Raw genomic sequence first — 13,321 nt, forward strand, 5'->3', positions numbered from 1 at the left:
CGAGAATTGAACCCCAAACCATCCATTTATAAAACCTCAGCGTTCTCCACTGCTCCAGGTAGGTCGTCAATTGCTTAAAACCAAGAACACGATGTATTATACAGCAGGGTAATTTTTAAATTTTTACCACGCTATAAAGGTCACTTTAAAATATATGATAGTGTGTCGTGGTCCCCCGGTGTCCATATTCCCGGGTAAAATATCGGGCAATAAACATCCAGTTTACACCCGTTGTTCCCCGCCGGCCGTCAAGACATAAACCTTGCCCGGAAATGAGATTGCGAGGTCCCAATCAATACTGGAGTGAGGTACCTACATTCATATTTCAACCCGATTTTACTGGTAGTCAGAAAGTACCTATGATAAAAAAAAGAAAAAAGAAAAAAATTAATTAGTAGTGATTAGCAGTTGTGCAACGTCAGTGAAGTTCTAACAGTGTGTAAGTCAAAGAAGTCTACTTTACAGAAGAGTAATAAAACTGTGCAAAATATTCGTTAGCAACCCTTGATGTACAATATTTTGAAAAAGGATATAAAATGAAGTTATCGATGAAATAAAAGACGTTATGATTCTGATTCCAATCAGAAACTATCTTCATCGAATGGCTATAAATGTGAAAATCCACTGTTAGAACTTCACTGACTGTATGTCGGTTCATCAGTTTAATCATAATATTGTTGGTTTCAGAAATGGTCAAGTGCATGTTAGTATACGTATTAGGTCGAGTTCTGTAGAGTTCGAAATTTGGAAAAAACCTAACTGGGACAAAAAGTAGTCTATGTCCGTCCTCGGGATGTAAGCTATTTGTACCAAATTTCGTCCAACTCGGTTAAACAGATGGGCCATGAAAACGTAGCAGAGAGAGAGTAAGACATTCTTTCGCATTTATAATATTAGTATGGATTACCTAGATGATGCCCGCGACTTCAGCCGCGTTGATCTCTTTTAAATCCCGTGGGAACTCTTTGATTTTCCGGGATAAAAGTTACCTATGTCAATGTCCAGGACGCAAGCTACCTCTGTCATATAAATCGGCTAAGCGGATGGGCCTTTAAGAATCCCGTGAGAACTTTTGATTTTCCGGTATAAAAAGTAGCCAATGTCCGTCCCCGGAATGTGAGCTGGTCAGCTTACATTCCCGTTCTGTTCCAAATTTCATCGAAGTAGATTAAATTTTGGGCCGTGGAAAGCTAGCAGACAGACAGACATACTTTCGCATATTTTATAATATTAGTATGGATTATTATGAATGGATTATTACTGTTAGTTAGTATGTATAAGTATGCATAGTATGGAATATGGATGATGTGCTTGCAAATATTACAGAGAGAAAAGATATATTGTACTACTTTGCTCCTTTCACTCGTGAAAGAAAATGGTGAAGTATTCAGGCTATATTTCTGAGAGTCATGAGCGAGGATTAACGGCTATGCAGCGATGTGACGGACGGCATTATGCACTGCTCGCGGATGCTTGCACTTCAGATTGAAGCCGGACTTGCATACTGAGGCGATGCACAGAGTACTGTACACTGCCGTGGAGTACCACACTACCAATGGCTATATAGGCGTCGTGAGCGAGGATTAACGGTTATGCAGCAATATGTTGTGTATTGGTGGTGTGTATTGCTTACTTTTCCTGCTTCTTTAGCAGTGGAAGGACGGTCAGTGCATATTGCAAGTTGTACGACACAGATTTAGAATAATTTCTGTCTGTTTTGGCGAATTATAGTCAACTAGCGGATAACCAGCGCGTGAAACACACTAAAAAAATGTGCCTAATGCATTGTTAAGTGGTCTAGAACCATCTTCGCATTATTGCCTTTCTAATGAAACTGTTTTGTGGCACATCAGTTGGTTGGTTTCATAGGCAAAAACATTTTTTGTATTTTATATATTATATTAAGGACTGCTTATGCCCACGACTTCACCTGTGTGAACTACACCAAACCTTTAAGTGGATGTTTGTGTAATAATAGCTATCTGCATGTCAAATTCCAGCCCGATCCGTCCAGTAGTTTCAGCTGTGCATTTATAGATCAGTCAGTCATTCAATCACTCAGTCAGCTATTCCTTTTATATATTTAGACTAGAGGATGCCCGCGACTTCATCCGCGTGGATTTCGGTTTTTAAAGATCCCATGGGAACTATTTGATTTTCCGGGATAAAAAGTTGCCTATGTCAATTGCAAGGACACAAGCTACTTCGGTTCCAAACAATGCAAATCGGTTGAGCGGATGGGTATTTAGGAATCCCGTGGGAACTCTTCTATGTCCATGTCTGGGATATAACTCTGTACCAAATTTCGTCAAAATCGGTTAAACTGTTGGGCTGTGAAAAGGTAGCAGACAGACAGACATACATACTTTCGCATTTATAATATTAGTATGGATTAAGCTTTTACTTCGAACGTTATTAGCAGCAAAATGATTACGCAATACTTTTCATAATTATTCCACGCCTCTGTCCCTTTCTGCTCTGTAGCCGTCAAGAGAAAGCTTTCTCGGGGCAGTGTTCTTTAGAAACCCGGTTTCTCATGCAAGGCACGTCCGTTACGAATTTACGGGCGATTCATTCGATATTGGATTATTAGGCATTGATCCCTTTAAAATTTCTCAGCTAATTCGTTTTGCGACGTAGACGACTCGCAATTTTGTCGAACGGGAAAATAATGCCGAACGGCGGAACTAGACGTTGCCCGAATGTTAATTTTGGTGCCTTTTTGTTATGATATTTTTGGGGCTGTGGTCCACTAAATTGCGTATAGGTATTCTATATCTGCTCTGGTACACGTACATTATTCTGATTGGTTCTTTCTGAGGATTCTGATAAGAGAATGAATGAACGAATGGCTGAATGAAATCACTATTTTTCTATACAACAAAGTAACAGTAAAGCTGTTACAGTAAGTAAGTACGAATCCATACTATTATTATAAATGCGAAATTATGTCTGTCTGTACCTATGCTTCTTTTTCACGATTTGTTTAAAGATATTTTCCACGCGAACGAAGTCGCGGCCATTATCTAAGTTATTCATATTAATTTGTAAAAGACAGTTTAATAAACGACGGCGAAATACCTACTTAATTAAAAAGCTATCTTGGTTGCAAAGAAATCTATTAGAATATGTCACTGTGAATAAAATATTACTCTACTTATCTCACAGATAAAAAAGTAGCAAAGATCACTCAACAATCATTACCAACATCATGATACGGCTCACTACTGAGCACGAGCTCCTCTCGAATGAGAATTGTTTGGCCAAGTCTACCATGGTGGTCAATCGCGGATTGGCAAGCTTCACACACCTTTAAGAACATTATGTAGAACTCCTAAGCATGCAGGATTCCTCTCGATAAACCAAGTGATATTATAAAACGCACATAACTCCGAAAATTTTAGGTGCGTGCACAGCATCGAACCCTGGATCCCGTCTAGGGAGCTGACATCATAACCACTAGGCTATCACCACTTTCCATGATATTAATAAATAAATTGTGTTGAAGTGAAGTACAAGCCTTATTTTTTTTCTGTAGCAACTTAGTAATCTAAATCTTTCAGCATCGCAATTTTCAGCATCGCAATTTTTTCCGTTCAGTAGAAATGTTAAATAGGTACACCACTTAAATTTTAATAAAAGGAATTTTGTATACCTATAGCATTTTATTTTAACAAGGATGAAAGGGTCGCAAATCTATTCGTGGTACTTATATAAGTTTATGTTTATAAAAAAGCCTAGAGTTACTCAGCGCGTCATGCATTCAGATGCCTATGTGATCAAATCAAGAATGAGGAGATCTTTAGGAGAATCAGAGTACCTGTCCTAACCAAAAATTGTCGATGGTAGGACATTTGTCTTTAGCTTGAAAAGTTACATTAGAGATTCAAGGCTCTGAATACTAGTGAAACGCTAGTATAACAAGGTTACTTTAATACAATTCTAAGCATTAAGCACATAAATTCAAGTCCCTGTAAACCCAGCAGCGCCGCGCCTCGCACGAAGTTTACACTTTACATGTTGAGATTTTATAAGAGCGTCAACCGCACATATCCAGTGGAGGCAAGACAACTTTTAATTAAACACTAATGCCATTCGCGAGCGAATTCACAGTTGGGCATAGAGATGGAAATTGTCAACACTTTATATCGATAGTATATTCTTCACAATAGATCAGCAACGGTCAACGTGATACAGGGTCTGAAGTGGCCTGCACAGCCGCCAAAGCAGCAAGAAAAAGATCATATTCTGTATTTAATCTTTAGCATGTTTTTTTTTTTAATTTATAGAATAACGCTTGGCTGCAATCGAACCTGCTTTTATGCAAGAAACCTTTGGCTATCATGCGGCACAAGACCGTGACGTGTGGGGATCCATACAAGAGACCTATGTCCAGCAGTAGATCTCTATCGGTTGATGATGGTGATGATGATGAAGAAACCGGAACGGCGCAGCTAGTTATCGATAAAGTTGCTAGTAAAAACTGTAAGTGCCCAGCCCTCATTATTATGCTGAACTGAGTTTGTAAAGAAATTAGTTTGTGTATTTTCAGTCTCGCTAACGAATCATTCAAACTCCACAAATCAAATCAAATCATTTATTTATTTGCTGATTATAGGTAAGTACATAATAAGTACACAGTAAATACGAGTCACGTAGGTATACAGTTACAATATAATAAATATAATATTTTGGATACTTCGTACTAAACCAGCCATCGATAAAGTTGCTAGTAAAACCGTCTCACCTCCCTAGCCCTCATATGCCGAGTGCGGTTTATGAAGAAATTAATTCGTATATTTTCAGTTTCGCTAACGAATCATTTCAACTCCGTAGTAAACACGTCACGTACATACAGACACACAATATATTTTGCATACTCAAATTGCTTGACAAAACCTAGCCGTATTATTTCAGCTATAAATCGTATGTAGATGTTGTAACCCCTGCTTATTTTCGTAAAAAGAATTTTCTACGTGGTCTCATGTCTCTACATACATACATTTATAGCTTTTTTACCCAAAAATTATAAGTTCTAAATTGTCTCTGGTCTGGTTTAGTAGGGTTCTTCGGCCGTGGCTAGTTACCGTCCAGCTGGCAAAGCCGTGCCGCTAAGCGATGTAGCGTTCCGGTATGGTGCTGTGTACAAACTGATACAGGGTTTGGATTTAATTAAACTACCATACCCTTGAACATACAAATACACATCGACTTTCTTAATCATAGTTGATAAAATCGGCCAAGTGCGAGTTGGATTCGCACACGAAGGTTTCCGTACCATCGTACTTAAGAAATAACAGTTTTTAGTTTTTTTTTTTAATTTTCATAGCGGCCATTATTAATTTTGTATTATTTGTTGTTATGGCAGAAATACAAATACACATTCAACTTCAACTCTAGATGGTTCACGAGATATAGCCCGCTGACAGACGGACGGACGGACGGACGGATGGACAGTAAATCTAGTAGATGTACTTTTTATTTCTTTACCATTTTTTTACCAACAATATTTTCCAGTAAACTTTTGGCGTAAGATTTGCTGTTACATTGATTTTAATGCTCGTAGTTTAGTTACCTAATCTAAGGTTTGTGTCACACTGAATTGGTGTCAACATCTTATATTCCCAGTGTCTAAGCACTCGCATAAAGTTTTCAACTTCACCAGGGACCTCTTGCGGTGATTCCCGCAACTAATTAACATTGCAAAGTCTTGGGAACTTTGATAGCGCGATTCAGAATTCATAGGTCATTCCCATGGACTGTTGGGAAGATCGGCGGTGGGTCGTTACCGTTAATGTTATTAACTTTTCGCTCTTAATTAATTGCCTGAACTTACAATACTGACAGTAATTATCGTATTGTTTAACGGCCTCCTTTGTTAAGTATATTTCAGCGTTTGTGGATAATACTAGCGCTATCTATCGACAGTTCTCACTACCCCACCTGTTTTGTGTTTTGGTACCTATAAGAAGAGTAGTCGGATTTTATTGTTTGAAATTTATAATTTGAAGTCGGTTAAGAAGTAAATTTTTTCAAACAACGTTGTTTTTTAAGGATAAACGTATATCTATATTAGAAAATAATAACCACCCACGTCCAGCTGTGAACGCAAACAGGCTGATTGATGAAGGATGTTAATTATGACATTACATAGAACATACAGAGTTACGAACAAACCATGTAGTCAGAGCAATAGTGTGGTAAGTGCGGGACAAAGGAGTGACCCAACCTGGCCTTTACGTACTAAGTTAGGGCCCTATGTTGATGGGTCGTCGTGGTTGTCATTTTAGGTACCACGAGATCAAAGCTGTTGGACTACTGTCTCTCTTTATACTGTGGTGTAGATCCAGAGACAATATTCAAGGTCTGGACCGCATTGGACATCTTCCAGGCGATCAACGTGTACTTGACATGTATAATACTGGGCTTGGACCATTGGACATTTGGCTCCGAAGCCGTTTGCGGCCGATGTAAATTACCGCTATAACATCGAATGGACTCTAGACATCCATTTTCCAAAATTTGTGTTACGTTTGTTCAACCGAATGATTGGGCGATACGTTTCTAGTTTACTAGATGGTGACCGCGACTACTTCCACGTTTGGTTTTGAAAAATCCTGCGAGAACTGCGATGTTCTTAGATAAAAAGTATTCCATAATACTTATAATAATTTATTACATTTTTTATTATCAACATATAGAATTAGTAATAATAATAATTATTGAAAATTCTTTAAAATAAACTTAAATCTAAATTAAAACTAATTGAAATAATATTAAATTACAAATTAAAATAAATTAAATTAAATCTAAAACCTCATCGAGACCACCACCATATTTATTAATTTTTATTTCATTTTTTATCTTATTAATTATTTATTTGCAAGAAACATTGTAGGTACATAAATAGAACTATTAACCACAACAAAACCAAAGAGTTAGTAAAATATGAAGTAAAAATGTACAACAGGTTTCCAATTTTACTTTCAATATCTTTTTAATTCGAACATTTTTGCACTGTTGTTCCGGACTTATTGGGATTTAAAAAAAATCCATACAATAATAGCAGCTATTGTGGGGCGATAATAGAGCTCTCACGTACAAAGAATATGTTTGAGTCATTGTGAGTTATGGTTTTTTCAATTAATAACTATTGCCTACTATATAAATTAAAAGTTGCCCAGTGCGCTACGGAGCGAGCTATGTTGGGTATTTCTCTCAGGGATAAAATCCGGAACGCGGAAATTCGCAGAACAAAAGCGACCAACATAGGTAGCTCAAAGGATTAGCAAGCTGAAGTGACAATGGGCAAGTCATGTCTGTCGCAGAACCGACGGCCGATGGGGCAGACTTCCCCAGAACACGTTTGCCCCATCGGCCGTCGGTTCTACGGAGTGGACACCACGTCCAGTACTTGGTGTCCACTCCGCAGAAGGACGTGCAGTGTAGGACGACCTCCAGCCCGCTGGAAAGATGATGGCAGGAAGCAGGTGGATGAGTAAGGAATTGAACAGTTTTGGAGTAAGGCGGAGGACCGTTTGGTGGCGCGCTCTTGATAAGGCCTATTTCCAGCAGTGGACGCATACAGGCTGGAGTCTTTGTATAGAATGAAAAGTTTTGAGGAATTCCGATGTAATCTTTCAAAATCCTAAATACCAGGTGGAAGTAGTGAAAAACTATACTTATTTACTAATTGAGCTGTTTTTTATCTTTTAAAAAGTCAGTAGTCGTTTTATGTAAGAAGACTAGTAGTCTAAATAAATTTCAAATAAAAGCGGATTTTGAAGACTTGATGGTTGACAGAGGTAGAGAATTGAGTTGCAAACTCATTATAAAGCTATTAAAAGTCTAAGGTGCTGGTACCCCTAATGAAGGAATGACTATAGATAAAATTGTGTTATAGAACCGTTAAAGAGCGTTTACACAGCGGTGAATTAATGAAACGTTGTTATTTTTAAAGGATATCGTGTAATCTAAAGTCAACGGGCACTGAGAGAATTCATTAGTCTCTAAAACGGGGTAAAAACTTGATATAAAGAGAATGGAAGAGCCAGGTACGTATTTACAGTTACAGCTATGAAAGCAGATAAATTGGGAATTGGGATATATTCGGTGATGGGTAAATATTTCTGTGTACCCTTTCTGACTGTCAATGTATCGTATTAACAAGTGTAAATTAAAAATAATACCCCCAACAAGTAAAAGTTGCAGTAACTAGAAAAGAGCTGATAACTTTCAAACGGCTGAACCGATTTTCTTGGATTATAGCTAAGAACACCCTCGATCAAGCCACCTCTCAAACAAAAAAAAAAAAGAACTAAATTAAAATCGGTTCATTAGTTTAGGAGCTACGATGCCACAGACAGATACACAGATACACACGTCAAACTTTTAAACCCCTCTTTTTGGGTCGGGGTTTGAAAATAATAGTAACTTTAAGAAGAAAAAGAAAAAATGAAATGTAAATAACGGGTACGTACCAAGATTAAAGCCATGATTGAAGCGATCGAAATAAGCGAATATCAGAAGTGTTCAATAGTGAGGATGACTCCAAGCTAGCAAATATGTGAAATCCAGTCAACTGAGCACGATTTTGCGATTAACTACAAAACAGTGTGCAATTGAATAGAAACGGCTTTTATTTTTTGTGAACGTCGTAAAAATATACAATATACAAGTGCCTAGTACAATGTTTGTCTGTCTGTCATCTTAAGGGTCAAATGTGTCCCACAACGAAATCGGTGTACCCTGAATCAACCTAGTTTTCTCTGTCTTACCCCCAGAGTGTTTTTATAAAACGCGAAGCCAGAAGTGAATATTCTGGCGTGACCCATTTGAAAGACTTGATCTTTAGTCACTACGATTTATTCTGAACATTTACGTACGCGCTAAATCAGCACTGATTTGTTTTGAGCTGATCAATTAAAAAACCCTGTACAATTGACGCGAGCTGAGCACGGTTGGTTTGAATTTGAATTGAGCCTGCGGAAGTCGCCAGTTGAACACGGAGAGGAAACTAAGCATCATTAATAAAGACACGTTCTAGTGAACTCTAAGTCTATTATTATGAAATCGTTAAGTTTGAGCGTCACCCTTAGTGTGGTACGCCTTAACGACGTTTTTACTGGTAATAGAGGCCGGCTTACCGAGTTTATTATGTGTATTATGCTAAACTGAAGCTGTTTTGTAACAAGCTTCAGATTTTTGAGAATCTGTGAATAAAAATACGTTTTTTTAATTACAGCTTGTTTTACAATGATGGTAAGTACTATATTCATCATCATTATTATTATCTTAACCGATCAAAGTCGGTGCACTACTGAAAAGGAAGTAGAACTCCTCCTCCTTCACATACCTTTGAGAACATTATGGAGAGCTCAAACTCAAAATTTAAACCATTCAAAGTATGTACTATTGTACTCCTTTTGATGGTCATAATTATTTAATTTGTAAGAAGATACAGTGGTGATAATTAATTACGTAAACTCTTAGGCGTAACAGTTTTCTCATAATGTTTTGCTTCACAGTAAGTGTCAGTTAACTGAGTGTAACTCCTAAAAACCATTGAAAGGATATTAAAAATATTATATTTAATCAAAGCATTTCTAGCTACAACGCCAAAATGATAAAAACTTAATCCTTTTGTTAGAGTGGGCGCATTATATACATTTTTTATTTTTCAGAAAATAATATTCAATTAAGGCTTAGTTTATTGAAAGTCATTATTAAATTTGTAACAAAATTTCCATGTCAAATCGGTCAAATCATTAATTAGAATGTCACAGATTTGGCTGCAAAATAAACAGATAATGCTATTAAAACATTTTGCCGCCAAAAAATGATTAATTGTGCTTCTATTTACTGTTTAAGTTTTAATTAATCATGTTTGTAGAGTTTATAATTTGAGTGCTTCATTATATTTGAAGGGTTATTAATTTAAGTATTACTAGATGATGCCCGCGACTTCGTCTGTGTGGACTTACTATTTTTCTAACCCGTGGGAATTTTTGATTTCCCTGGATAAAAAGTAGCTTATGTCCGTTTCCAGGATGCAAGCTATCTCTGAACCAAAACAGATTATGCCAATAAATTTATCTACTTGGATTTAGGTTTTTAAAAATATACTAGCTTACACCCGCGACTTCGTCCGTATGGACTACTTAAATTTCAAACCCTTGTTTTAACCCCTTTAGGGATTTTTTCAAAAATCCTTTCTTAACGGATGTCTACGTCATATTAAAAGCTACCTACATGCCAAATTTCAGTCTTTAATTAGTCGAATAGTTTGAAAAAATATGACTGCCCTGCCAAAAAACTAACCAAAAAGTAAATATTTTAATATTTAAAAATGGCACCGCCATATTTTTTTTATAGCTTAGCTACTGTCACTTGGTATGATATCAGGATTCTTACGATACCCCATACATCCAAATCTGTTAAGGCATTTAGAAATTATTTCGGAATAAAGAAACTTTTTTTTTTTTTCTTTAAACCTGGCTTTACTCTGATTAGCCAATGTCAAGTTTGTGATATTTTCAAGTTATTGAATTTATTATACAAGTATGGAGTCCGTCTGCGCCGGCGCCCGCCGACATACGCGCGGCGCCCCTTTGGAGCGCTTCCCAGTCAGTTCCACCACCAAAAAACACCAACTAACACAAAAACCAGCCACTCTTAACAAAAAAAAAAAAAACACTCCAAACAAGCACAGCACGCGCGCCAGCAAACGCCATCACAGACGAAGTCAAAGAAACTTTTATATGTACACCCTGAAAGCATTATACTCCTTTTTTGGGCAATCGTAGAAAACAGGTATAAAGTCGCAAACCTAGGCTAGTTTATAAACGTAAGCTGTCAAGCTCAAACTTTATACTACCGCGTGGTTACTTTAAATGCACTTAAGTGTGCTTACAGTTCGAGCGCTTATGCTAATTTTTCGCGTCGCTTACATGATAGCGTGTGTACACAAGTTTGAGGGATTTCGGTGGCATTACCTCGAACGGGTGTAATGTGTCCTTGAATAATGCTTTTAGTTTCAGATAGAGAAAATATAATATTCTATACAAGAGGATGCCCGCTTCGTCCGCGTGGATTTAGGTTTTTAAAGCTCCCGTAGGAACTGTTTGATTTCCCGGGATAAATAGTTGCCTATGTCAATCACAGGAACGCAAGCTACCACGGTATCGTATATCATACAAATCGGTTAAGCGGATGCGTTTTTAGGAATCCCGTGGGAACTCTTTGGTTTTCCGGGATAAAAAGTAGCCTATGTCCGTCCCCGGGATATAAGCTAATCCTGTACCAAATTTCGTCAGAATCGCTTAAACTGTTAGGCCGTGAAAAGGTAACAGACGGACAGACAGAAAGACAAACAGGCAGTCAGACACACTTTCGCATTTATAATATTAGTAAAGTATGGATTCACCCGGAAATTACCTACTGTGTGTATTATTCCTGTGTGCCGTGCGGCAAGCGAAAGGCCGGCGACTATTTTATTTTGAAACCGATGATGTTATGACTGCAATCTCACCTGATTATAATATGGTGTGTATTACAATATTACAGTGTAAGATGGAAGTGGGCTAAACTGGAAGGGTTATGGCGGTTCATATTAAATCTTTGGTTTCTACGCGGCATCATACCGGAACGCGTGGCGGCACGGCTTTGCCGTTAGGGTGGTAACTAGCCACAACCGAAGCCTCTCACCAAACCAGACACAGCAGCTGTGTTGATTTTGTCTCGTGTTTTTAAGAATCTGCACCTATTCGTTATACGTTTTAGTACTTTAAAAAAATCTACGCTTCATAAAGCCAAAAACAACGTTTTTCACTATATTTCCTAAACAACTGAATAAATAGAAACAAGCTACAAGTTTTAGAAATTTGTTTTTGTTAAAAAAAGGATTCTTGCAGTATTTCCCTTTTTCCTATACTTAGTTAATTTTGGCAGACAATATGTCCAAAGCAACTATAATTCTTTTACCGCGGCCTGTAGTCAGCATAGATAGGTATATAAATTGTAACTGATAGTCTAATTTGCTCCGAAAATATAGGTCTCTATATAGGTAACAACCGTCTAAACTATCCGACAAAAAATAATTGTTATTTGCGTGGGCCTTTACTCCATATAAAACGGCATTTATTTGGCAAACGAACAAACCACATTGAAATCGGCTTTGGGAACATGAAAGCAATTTGGCAAAACAAATTTCTATTAAATTTCGCCTAAAATTCCAAACGGTTTCGCATTGGCCAAAACTGAAAAACATTTTCAAATAATTAATGTAGGAGTTGAGACTTTGAGAGCGCTGTTATGGACGTAGCAAGGAATACAAGATGCCTCTAATGTACGCAGAGAGTTAGGCAAACCTTATTTAGACTGCCCGATTGGCTTTAACTGCTAAAGGGCTTACTAGATTGACAACTTTTTAAACGCGTGATGCGGATATTGAATTTACTTGGGCTAACGTTCCTTATCAACTGAAACAAACTTGTGGACAGTCATAACTAGACCCATGTTCCTCTTTTAGTAAAATACTACTAGATCATGGATTTAGGTTTTTAGAAACCCGTGAATCTCTTTGATTACCGGGATTAAAAAGAAGCTTAAATCTCAAACCTCTCAGGTTTTTAAATTCATCCATGTAGAAATGACTTTGATCGCTTATCGTTGAATTGACGCGTAGTTAAAGAATATCGCGTAGCATCTGGAAATTAGATAAGTATATACAGATAACACAGAAGAATTTATACATAATATGAAGGTGTAAAGGCAAACTCGTGATGCCTCTTTTATGATAACCGAATTAGGTTTTAAAACGTCGCGTTTGGAGAATACCGTCTGAAAACACTCTAAACGAACAGCCAGGCACTTAATGGGGTAATGTAATTTTCTCACAACAGCCAGCAAGCAATAGCGCCAGTATATGTACTTGGAGTCTGCCAAGTAGTTAGATGCCAGATATTGCCTTCCTACCTTCAGATCTCTTTAAATACTCATTCCATACTGCAGTTTTATTTTAATCATCCAAACGTCCCATTTGGAAAGGATTTTCGTGATTGTTGCGAATTGTTTTTACATTTTTAAACCGGTTAATCCGAGTTGATAGCTTTTATGACTGTACAAAGTATCAATGAAGAGGTACTTTATGAAAATTACGGTCTGTTTTACGGTTAAATGGTTTCTCTCTTCAGTCGGTCTCGGACTGAGGCTCGTGTTCACCTCCCTGGTGAGTCAACATTTTGCCGTAAATGATGTCCTTCCATTGGATTTTGTTTAGCTACGTGTACAGTATTGTATCCTATTGTAGGATCCGAGACAT

The sequence above is a fragment of the Maniola jurtina genome, chromosome 10 (assembly GCF_905333055.1).
Source record: "Maniola jurtina chromosome 10, ilManJurt1.1, whole genome shotgun sequence".
Classification (NCBI taxonomy): Eukaryota; Metazoa; Arthropoda; class Insecta; order Lepidoptera; family Nymphalidae; genus Maniola; species Maniola jurtina.